The sequence below is a fragment of the Asparagus officinalis genome, chromosome 3 (assembly GCF_001876935.1).
Source record: "Asparagus officinalis chromosome 3, Aspof.V1, whole genome shotgun sequence".
In the NCBI taxonomy this organism is placed as follows: domain Eukaryota; kingdom Viridiplantae; phylum Streptophyta; class Magnoliopsida; order Asparagales; family Asparagaceae; genus Asparagus; species Asparagus officinalis.
In genome coordinates this window covers 83,889,532-83,901,408 of record NC_033796.1, presented here as the reverse complement: position 1 = coordinate 83,901,408, position 11,877 = coordinate 83,889,532, and positions in this window count along the sequence as shown.

Below are 11,877 nucleotides of genomic sequence, written 5' to 3'. Positions count from 1 at the left end.
GTTGGTGCATATAATTTGCATGTATTTGACAAGCATGACACTCTCGGGCGTATTCGATTTCATCACGAACCATTGTTGGCCAAAAATATCCCATTCTTCTTGTTCGCGGGAAAAATCTTTGTTTTCTTCATCATTGATTCCATTGCAAATTCTTGTAATAGTTTATCGATTACAAAGATCCGGTCTTTTTTTTAGATCCGGTTATAACGAAAATCAAATAACACAAGAAATAAAGAAAATTACAACTTTCTCCTTATTTGTCGAACGAATTGCGAGCTCCTGTTTTGCGGTCACTCGCTTTTGTGGGTTCTTTGCCTGCGTCGGGGTTTATCCGTGGACCACCGCGAGATCTAGATCCGATCAGATCTAAGCAGTACAACGGGTATTATTCCACAAAGGAAATAATAGCCGGGGAGGATTGATTCACCAAGGAAACAATCGTCCAAGTCTAGGGATCTAAGACCAAGCTTAGGTTGCGTCACGACGGCGTCGGTTGCGATGCCGTTGGCTCCCACTGTGGTCGCCAGCTTGTTTTCGGTGAAAGTCGGTGTTTTCATTGCTTTTGAATCTGTTACAACTTCAAACGTTACAACAAGAATGCAACTAAAACAAAGATTACAACTTTATCGAAAATAAACACGAGATCCCGTTTTGGTGCGGTCTCGCTTGCGTGGGTCTTTGGCCTGTGACGGGGATGTTGATATCCGTGGACCACCGGGGCAATCAGATCCGGTCCGGATAAATCGGACAGAGTTTCGTCGATCCGCGTGAGATCTAGAAACTTCTAATCCAGAAATATCGGACAGAACTTCGTCGATCCGCGTGAGATCTAGAAGTTCTAAGCGTATACCTCGGCTAAAGCGAGGTAATAGCTCTTCTTAGTATTAACGCTAAAGGCTAATACTAAGGAAGGATGAGAACGGGTGATGAAGGCTGATTTAGACCTCTCCTCCTCGGTTGAAGTGCTCGATCAGTGTTTGCTGCAGCAGGGCTTCGCCGAGGCTCTCCAAAAATCCAGATCCTTCCAAATGAGGTAAGGGGGTCCTATTTATAGGAAAACAAGAGGGGGGGCGTCCGCACAGATCTAGGACACCCCAGGGGTGTCCGCACAGATCTGGGACACCCTTGGGGTGTCTCCAAAAATCCGAGACACCCCTAGGGTGTCTCGGAATTTCCGAGACACCCTTGGGGTGTCTCGGAAATTCCGAGACACCCCTAGGGGTGTCTCGGAAAATCCGAGACACCCCTAGGGTGTCTCGGAATTTCCGAGACACCCTTGGGGTGTCTCGGAAATTCCGAGACACCCCTAGGGGTGTCTCGGAATTTCCGAGACACCCCAAGGGTGTCTCGGAATTTCCGAGACACCCTAGGGGTGTCTCGGATTTTCCGAGACACCCCTAGGGGTGTCTCGGAATTTCCGAGACACCCCAAGGGTGTCTCGGAATTTCCGAGACACCCTAGGGGTGTCTCGGATTTTTGGAGACACCCCAAGGGTGTCCCAGATCTGTGCGGACACCCCTGGGGTGTCCTAGATCTGTGCGGACGCCCCCCCTCTTGTTTTCCTATAAATAGGACCCCCTTACCTCATTTGGAAGGATCTGGATTTTTGGAGAGCCTCGGCGAAGCCCTGCTGCAGCAAACACTGATCGAGCACTTCAACCGAGGAGGAGAGGTCTAAATCAGCCTTCATCACCCGTTCTCATCCTTCCTTAGTATTAGCCTTTAGCGTTAATACTAAGAAGAGCTATTACCTCGCTTTAGCCGAGGTATACGCTTAGAACTTCTAGATCTCACGCGGATCGACGAAGTTCTGTCCGATATTTCTGGATTAGAAGTTTCTAGATCTCACGCGGATCGACGAAACTCTGTCCGATTTATCCGGACCGGATCTGATTGCCCCGGTGGTCCACGGATATCAACATCCCCGTCACAGGCCAAAGACCCACGCAAGCGAGACCGCACCAAAACGGGATCTCGTGTTTATTTTCGATAAAGTTGTAATCTTTGTTTTAGTTGCATTCTTGTTGTAACGTTTGAAGTTGTAACAGATTCAAAAGCAATGAAAACACCGACTTTCACCGAAAACAAGCTGGCGACCACAGTGGGAGCCAACGGCATCGCAACCGACGCCGTCGTGACGCAACCGGCCCTCAAGATCCGGGTGAACGAAGAGGTCGAGTACGAGTTCGACCAGCAGAAGTACGAAGAATACCTCTCTTCCTCCTCCTCCAGATCCGCCTCTCCAAGTAGGCGAAAGAAGGCATCCTCCTCCAGAGTCGTTCGTGGGACCTTCGGCTCAAAGACCCAAGATCCCTTAGCCATCGCTGCACTTGCACCACGTGGCGACTCCGCGTTGCCCAACGTGGTCAAGATCGCAGATCTGGGCTCCTCCCCTAAGAAGGTGGCTACTGAAGGCGCTCCAGCTATATCAAAGAGGGCACTCCAAAGGCGGCGTCAACGTCTTGCTCGTCAAATGGCCAAGGCTTTGGAGCCTATGGATGGGGTCCGCTACAGCGAAGATCTCAAAGCGAGACAACGCCAAGAGCAACAAAGGTATATAACCAGCCCCTCCTCTCAAGCAGGAACAAACAAGTGGGTGCGTGTTACAAGGAACCGCTCCACTCTTGAAGAGAGAATCAGGAAGCGCCGTGCACTCCTTGCGCATGCCCGAGCTCTCTTGAAGAAAGCAGAGGAGATGCAAAAAGAAGAGGCGGTCAAGACTCCGCCAAAACTCAAACAGACGTGGGTGCTAAAGGCGAACCCAACGCCTAAGACAAAAGTGAAAGAAGTTGCTGCCCAACCTTCACCAAGGCCAAATCCTGTTCCCCTTACCCCGGCACCTCCGGTAGGGTCAGGTATGAAAACAGACCCTTCAACCTCCAAGGTTCCTGTGAAAGGTCGCCTCGGTCCCTTACCAGGGAATCGAGGTAAAGTACCTATCAAGGAGCGCTTGGGTCCATTGAAAGGTCACCAAGTTTCAAATCAAACTGGGGGTCGAATTAATCCCCCCACGAAAGATGAGAAAGGGAAAGCCCCTATCACCGACCGCATCGGATTGCGAGTCGAAATACAAGAGCCCGTTCAATTTTTATGTTCACAAAAACGTAAACTTGAACGGGCCACTTTTGAGAAAACTAACAAAACATCCCATGCCAAAGGGGAAGCACACTCATCTGAGGATGATGGTGTTTTACCAAGGAGCACATGCCAACACTCTATAGGTTGCTCCAGTTACCAAGCTGATGAGCTGTACTATAGAGCTGGTGGTATGGGGAAATCTCGAAAGAAGTATGTGCAGGACATGGAGTCTCGCTGCCCGTGCGCCAATATAATCAAGGCAGTGCTGTCAGAATGCTCTTGTGCTCAAACCCCAAGGAGAATTTCAGTATTTGACAGAATTTCCACCGGAACGTCTGAAGCTAAGCCTAGGCGTTTCCAGCGAAGAAGAAGGATAGTCAAAGACAGAGAATTCCCGAAGGTCACCATCAACATGGCCAGCAAAGGAGCATCGACAGGGGACAATCCCGAGTCAATCCCGTTGGTACCCTGGTATCTAACTCACCTACAGTCCGGGACCATTACACGAGGGACTTATGGTAGAATCCGGACGAGATCACCATCAGAAGACGAAGCATCAGATGCCGGCTCCGCGATTGCTTCGGACAACACAGTATCTAGCGAAGGACAACCCCGCGAGGTACTCATGATCAGTGCCGAACAAATGAACAAGATGCTTGAAGACGCCCTAGCTCGGCAGAAAGAAGCTTTCAAATTCGAGATGGAAATGACCCTACAGCGGATGAGGGAGATGCACGATCAGCAACTCGCAGCTTTGACAACTCATCAAGAGGAGCCCACTCGACCCAATCATCAGAACCAAGAAGAGAATGAACGGGAAGGGAATAATGTCATCATTCCCCCTGTCAACAACGACAACGGAAGTGGTCCGGTAGATGATAATGCCAAAGAAGACCACATTACCTCTCCCCAAAACCACTCGAAAATAGAAACGAGTGAAGACAAAAAGATGAAAGACTTGGAGAGCAAAATCAATGCATTGATGAATGCTCAAGAGGTAAAAAGGTCAGGTATACCGTGTCCATATCCAAGGGAGTGGGAATCAATTCCATATCCGGCAAAGTTCAATCTCATTAACTTTACGCCGTTTGATGGAAAGGGTTCCCCTACCCAACATTTAATATATTTCAAGTCTCACCTAGGAACAATCTCCGGCAACGAACCCTTGATGGTACGGTCATTCGTTGGCACTCTTCGCGGAGCGGCCTTCGATTGGTATCGTCGCCTCAAGCCGGGGAGCATCGGCAGTTGGGACGACATGGAAGACATGTTCTTGACGAACTTCTTTGATGATGACACTGAGGTCTCGATCAGCACTCTGTTTGAGGAGAAACAGAAAAATGGTGAGACAGTCGAAAACTTTGTGAAAAGGGTTCGAAATAAAGCGATGAATTGCAGGGACCCGGTCAGCGAAGATTTCATCCTCGAGACCTGTCACAACAATCTCACTTTGGATATCCTTGAATCTATGGGAACGGCACCATCAAAGACCTGGAAGGACCTGAAGGTGCGAGGAGAAAGAGCCGAACGATTCATCAAAAGGAAGAAGGCGGAAAGGGGCCAAATAGCAAATAACGCTCCGCAACCGAACTTCACCCCTAGGGGTAAAGGAAAAGCGCATGCGAACGCCGTGAACGCAAATCAAACGTTCGAGGTGCAACACAACAGCAGCAGCAAAAGGCGCCTCAACAACCAAGGTGGCAACAGCAGACCCCGAGGTCGAAAGCTTCGGAGCCAAAGTTCCCGAAAGTTTATTCATTCAGAGAGGACGAAGTTCCTGGTATCTTCAAATACCTCATTGAGAATAACAAGATTAAACTGCCTCCAATTCTAGATCAGGAAGACGCCAAGAGAGTCAATGATCCGAAATACTGCGCATTCCACAGAGCGGTGCACCACCCCACCAAGGTATGCTATGCTCTTAAGGACAAGATCCAGGCTCTCATCGATGTCGGGGTTATCACAATGAAGCAGCCAAAGGAGAAGAAAGTGGGTGCGAATGCAGTCACGATTAGCTTCGGCCCCTTTCCTGTGAACCAGTTCCAGCTTGAGCCGGTAATAAAAGCGGCAGTGAAGACGGTGAACGATGATCCTCACAAGCAGCGCCAGAAAGGACTCATGCCACACACAGCCCCTAATGGCGAAATTCTTTGGGTTCATCCAGATCTGATCGGAGACGAACAGTGGACTGGGACCTCTTCCAAGAAGAAGTCAAAAGGGAGAGGTAAATCTTGTTATGGGGTGTCCGCTATTCCAGGAAGAGACGATGAAGAAATTCCCGCCTTCCCGCTTTCTGAAGATGAACAGGAGGCCTTTGTGACTCGAAGCGGGCATGAATATCACTACAAGTACCCGGATGCTTCCGAGCAATTAGGTACCAACACTCCTCCCTCCAAGACGTTGGCGGAACTGGGAATAGCAGCGATCCCCCCGACGCCTATAGCTACGGAGAAAGTCCAGCAGAAGGAGAAGGAGAAAGAACCTTTACGTCAGGAGACCCAGAACCCGAGGCAGTCTAGATTCAATCAGCCGATTGGAAGAGACAAACCGGGAAATGCGAGCTCTCCACCTCATTTCGACATCATGGCGCAATTGGCCAACATCCCAGCTAGGATAACCCTATATGAGTTGTTGCGCCTTTCAAAGGACACAAGGAAAGCGCTGCAAGAAGCCCTGAGCAATTCTGAAGTTTTTCTAACTCAAATCAAGCCATCTCCTGAAGGGTCAGAGCCGTCAGCTCAGCACTGCAATCTAGCGGCGCATCATTTTCCATGCATCTCTTTCACTAAAGAGGATATGCAAACAAAGAACTCGAAGCATGATCGGCCCTTGTACTTCACCGGGCACATTGGCTCCAGCATGGTCAACCGGATCCAAGTTGATCCGGGTTCCGCTGTTAGCATAATGCCATTCCGATTGATGCATCATCTCGGAATCCCGACGAGTAAATTAGCCTCCACTGGCACTACGATTTATGGATTCAACACCAGCGGGTCTAGACCCTTGGGGAAGATCCGAATCAAGTGCCAGATCGGAGATTTAAAATCAGAAGTTACTTGCTATGTAATTGATGCAGAAACGTCCTATAATTTGCTGTTGGGTCGACCTTGGATCCACGGTAACCTTATAGTTCCGTCAACTCTGCATCAATGCCTCAAATACATAGACACGAATAATGAAGTCAAGACGGTGGTCGCGGATAAGCAACCGTTTAAGGGATTGGAAAACTATTTCACCGATTCCCTTCTATACGGCGCTGAATCCGATACTGAATCACCGGCCCAAGGAACGGACAGCGGAGATGAAGCTGATACCGAAACTGGGCTTGATTACGATGGTGGTTTTGTACTTAATGACATTGTACCCATTGTAATCAATCTTGATGATGAAGAATCATCGGAGAATAGTTGTAATTGGCAACTTGCCGAAGAACTATCAATAAACGATGATTTAGAGTATTCGATGTGTCTTGATGAGGTCACCAAAAAGCTTCATGATGACCCTGATTTATATATGCCTCTTCAATCGTATATGCCTCTTCAATCGTTTTGCATGACGAAAAAGCAGGTAAAAGAAGTCGTCTACGGCAGAGGAAAAGAAGCTCCGACACCTGATCACTTCGTAGAAGAAGAAGACGACGATGACAAACCTGCCCCTCATCTATTCAGATACGACGCAAAAGCGCGCGATCTAATGGAGAAGCATGGGTATGACTTCACACTCGGAGAGGGTCTTTGCTTTGGTCGAGGTCCACGAGTTCCACCTCGAATGGCCTATTTACCGAAGGGAAAACCCGATGATTACTATCGCTATAAAAGAGGTCTTGGCTATGCCTCCTCATCCGACGATGAATGTTGCTGGCAAATCATCGATCAAATTGCTAACAAAGCTAGAATTGGAGGCTCATCCGATTCCTCAGCTTGGGATTCCGATTCTAGTATCGGAGAGATGTTCAAGAAGCTGATGTCGAACATGGTTACGGTCGATCCTACTACCATAGAGGAAGATGACCAGATGCCAACGTGGGAAGATCCGTGGGTTCATCACCTAAACATGCAGTACGGTGATAGGTTTGAGCAAAGAGAGCCTCCCACCGAAGATCAAGTACTCCAGGTAAATATGGGCAGCGAAGAAAATCCAAAACCAATATTCATTAGCGATAGTCTACTACCCGAGGAGAAAGAAGAGCTGATCTCTCTCATCAGGGAGTACATCGATGTGTTTGCCTGGAATTATGAAGACATGCCAGGGCTCGATCCAAACGTAGCAGTGCATCGTCTCAATATTAAGACAGATGTCAAACCTGTCAAACAACAACAAAGACGGTTTCGTCCGCAAATGATGGAGGCGATCGAATCCGAAGTCAAGAAGCTTATTGACTCGGGCTTCGTTCGGGAAGAGCAGCATCCGGAGTGGCTCGCCAATATTGTCCCGGTCCTTAAGAAGAACGGGAAGGTCAGGATTTGTATCGACTTTCGGGATCTCAATGCTGCTTGCCCGAAAGATGACTTTCCCCTCCCCATCACGGATGTCATCATCGACAATACGTGTGGGTTCGAGAGGATGTCTTTCATGGATGGTTTCTCTGGTTATAACCAGATAAAGATGCATCCAGACGATGAAAAGCATACCGCATTCAGAACGCCTCTCGGTGTCTTCTGCTACACGGTTATGCCCTTTGGCTTGAAGAACGCATGTGCTACATATCAACGAGCCATGTCAAAGATCTTTCAGGAGCATCTCCGAAAGACTGTTGAATGCTACGTGGATGACTTGGTCGTGAAAAGTCGTGATAAGAAAGATCATATTAAGGACTTGAAGACCATGTTCGACTTGATGAGAGCCCATCAATTGAAGATGAATCCTACCAAGTCTTTCCTCGGAATGTCGAGTGGCAAGTTCCTGGGATTCGTCATCACCACCAAAGGTATCCACATCGATCCTGATAAGGTAAAGGCGATCAATGAATTACAACCTCCGAGGAACCTCAGGGAGCTCAGAGGATTGCAAGGACGATTGGCTTACATCCGTCGGTTCATTTCGAACCTCTCAGGAAAATGCCAACCATTCTCTAGGCTCGCAAAGAAAGGCGTATCCTTTGTATGGGATGAAGCTTGTCAAAAAGCATTCGAGAGTATTAAGGAATATCTCTCAAAACCTCCTGTACTCGTTGCACCGAAATCGGGCAAACCGTTCTTGATTTATGTCAAGGCGACGAGCCACTCATTAAGTGCATTGCTTGCACAAGATGACGATAACGGTCACGAGCAGGCAGTGTATTATTTGAGCCGAACCATGGTAGGCGCAGAATCTCGATATCCCATGATTGAGAGAGAATGCCTCGCCTTGGTATTCGCTATTCAGAAGATGCGGCATTATCTGGTTGGACAGACCATTTACGTCATATCTAAAGTTAATCCGGTTCGAGTATTCATGACTCAACCCGCTTCCATGAGCTGGCGATTAGCAAAATGGGCCTTACTCCTGTCCCAATACGACTTACACTTTAAACAACAGAAGTCAGTGAAAGGACAGGCCATCTGTGATCTCCTCGCAGCTAATCCAACTACGGATCCTGCCGAGATATATGACGATCTACCCGATGAGGCCCACGAAGTCAACGCAACTTCTCACCAACAAATATGGCGCTTATACTTCGATGGCGCTTCGCGAGCAACTAATGTTGCAAGTGCTCCTGGAAGTTCTAAAATCTCCTCCGGAGTTGGAGTAGTTTTAGTTTCCCCAGGAAAACATGTGATGCCTCGCGCCTACTCGCTAACCGAGCCATGCTCGAATAATGTAGCAGAGTATAACGCACTGATCATAGGACTCAACTTCGCTAAGGAGCTGGGGGTTGAGTATCTCGAAGCCTTCGGCGATTCTCAACTGATAGTTAAACAAGTTCAGGGAGAGTACGAGGTTCGAAGCCAAGATCTAATTCCATACCATAAGATGGCGGTAGAGATGGCAGAATCATTCGAAGGATTCTTTATCGAACATATTCCACGGCTACAGAATACTTATGCGGACGCGTTAGCAGCATTGGCCGTGTCTCTGGCGCAACCTCCCGAGACAGAACAGTTTGTTACGGTAAGAACTCACCAACTCCTAGTGCCGCTTTATAATAAAGATGCCGAGGAAGAAGAAGTTCAAGAGGTACATGGTACTCAAGTCGAATTCGAACCACGAGATTGGCGTTTCCCCATCATCGACTACGTCCTGCATGGAATCTTGCCAGAAGATGTAAAGGAAAGAGAGTCAATCCGGCGAAGAGCGCCCAGATTCTACTACAATACGAAGAATCGAACGCTATACCGCAGGGGGTATGATGGGTTGCTATTGCGTTGCCTATCAACCAAAGAGGCTGAAGAGGTCCTTAGGGAAGCGCACGAAGGAGAATGTGGCGTACACCAACCTGGTCCTAAGCTTTATGATCGCATCAGAAGAATGGGGTATTTCTGGCCTTCTATGATGAATGATGCAATTACGTATGCCCGAAAGTGTGACGCATGTCAAATACACGGGAATTATGTACACCAACCTCCGGAGCACCTGCATCCGTCGGTTACGTCATGGCCGTTCGAGACTTGGGGAATGGACATTGTTGGCCCTATAAATCCTCCGTCAGTCAAAGGCGACCGGTTCATCCTGGCAATCACCGATTACTTCTCCAAATGGGCCGAAGCAGTTCCACTCAGAGAAGTTAAAACGAGCAACGTCATTGGATTCATCAAGCACCACGTCATCTATAGGTATGGTGTTCCAAGACGAATCATACATGACAACGGTCCTCAGTTTGTCAGCAATGCCTTCATAAGGTTCTGCGAAAAGTTTAAAATTCAGGACATCGCATCGACGGCTTATAATCCTACAGCGAATAGATTAGCTGAAGCCTTCAACAAGACTATCATCAAACTCTTGTCAAAGATCGTGAAAACTAACAAACGAGACTGGAATGACAAGCTTGGCGCAGCTCTATGGGCCTATCGGACCACGGTGCGCACACCAACGGGAGCGACCCCGTATTCACTGGTATACGGATGTGAAGCTGTTCTTCCATTGGAGATCCAAATACCATCTCTTCGGATCGCTCTTTCAACCCAGATGTCGACCGAAGAACAACATCAGAAACGCCTCGAAGAACTCGAGAAGCTCGATGAAGAGCGCATGGTGGCTCAACAGCATATCGAGTTTTACCAAGCTAGAATCTCTCGAGCCTTCGACAAAAAGGTTCGACAAAGGAGTTTCAAAGAAGGAGATTTGGTTCTAGCTGTGAAACGGCCTATGATCTTAAACTCCAAGAAGAAGGGTAAATTCGAACCCAAATGGGAGGGACCATCGTAGTGGAGACAGTCTACTCGAGTGGCGCATATCGCCTCGTCACCAAAGACGGCGACCGGCTCATGATGCCGATAAACGACAAATTCCTAAAAAGATACTATCCTTAGTATCTTTTTGGATAACCAATGCATCGGGAAGTTCCCGGAAGAATACCACATGGGTATTCTTAGGGATAACCCGGTCATTGTGGAATTGACGAATAAGAACTCTGCATTCGAACGCTGAAGGTCAGAATGTCTCTTCTTATTCCCATCAAAATTTTCCAACTCTTATGAGTTACTTTTGTGAGATGAGATCTAATCCTCTGATAGGTTAATCTTTCCTCACCAAACCATCCGCTGATCAAATCAAACGACAGTGGACCCACCAACATTTCCATCTGCCAGTCATTGGCGTATCTCAAACTCCAGATTGGTCAAACCTTCCTACAGTTAGGGCCAAAGCCAAAATCCTCTCTCGATTCCTTCCATGAACGAAAGGTCCACTTGGAACAGTCAAACCTATAAAAGTTAGGATTGTTTCCGATCTCGCTTAGTCAAGCCTACACATGGTCAAGACTAAAGTCGAGTCACTCCTTTTCGATAAACGAAAATCCACCTTTGTCCCCTTTTTCCACCAAGCCTATAAAAGTTAGGGTTAAAATTGGGTCTTCTCCTCAATGAATGAGGGGTTCTTTGGGTTCAAATGACCAATCCTATAAAAGGTAGTGTCGTTCGAACTTTTCCGATTCTCGGAGTGGAGATCCCACTCTTAGTTTCATCCTGCAGGATTCTGGGGGTGGAGATCCCACCTCGAGTTTCCTTTCCGCCTGAAGATAGAATATAAAATTCTTCCTCTTCGGCAACGGGAGATAGAATATAAAATTCTTCCTCTCTCGTTTCTTTTCCACCGGGAGATAGAATATAAAATTCTTCCTCTCCTCGGACCTTTCCGATGCTCGGAGTGGAGATCCCACTCCCAGTTCATCCTTCCAGATACTGGGGGTGGGGAATCCCACCTCGAGTTTCTTTTCCAGCTGAAGATAGAATATAAAATTCTTCCTCTTTAGCACCGGGAGATAGAATATAAAATTCTTCCTCTCCTCGGACCTTTCCGATGCTCGGAGTGGAGACCCCACTCCCAGTTCATCCTTCCGATAGAATATAAAATTCTTCCTCTTCAGCACCGGGAGATAGAATATAAAATTCTTCCTCTCCTCGGACCTTTCCGATGCTCGGAGTGGAGATCCCACTTCCAGTTCATCCTTCCGGATTCTGGGGGTGGGGATCCCACCTCGAGTTTCCTTTCCAGCTGTAGATAGAATATAAAATTCTTCCTCTTCAGCACCGGGAGATAGAATATAAAATTCTTCCTCTCCTATTTTGACACAACTTTCAACTTCCAATCCGCGCACTTGGTGCATGGGGAATTTTATCCCGAATCCTAAGTAGGGATAAGTCAACACCTAACACGTGTTGC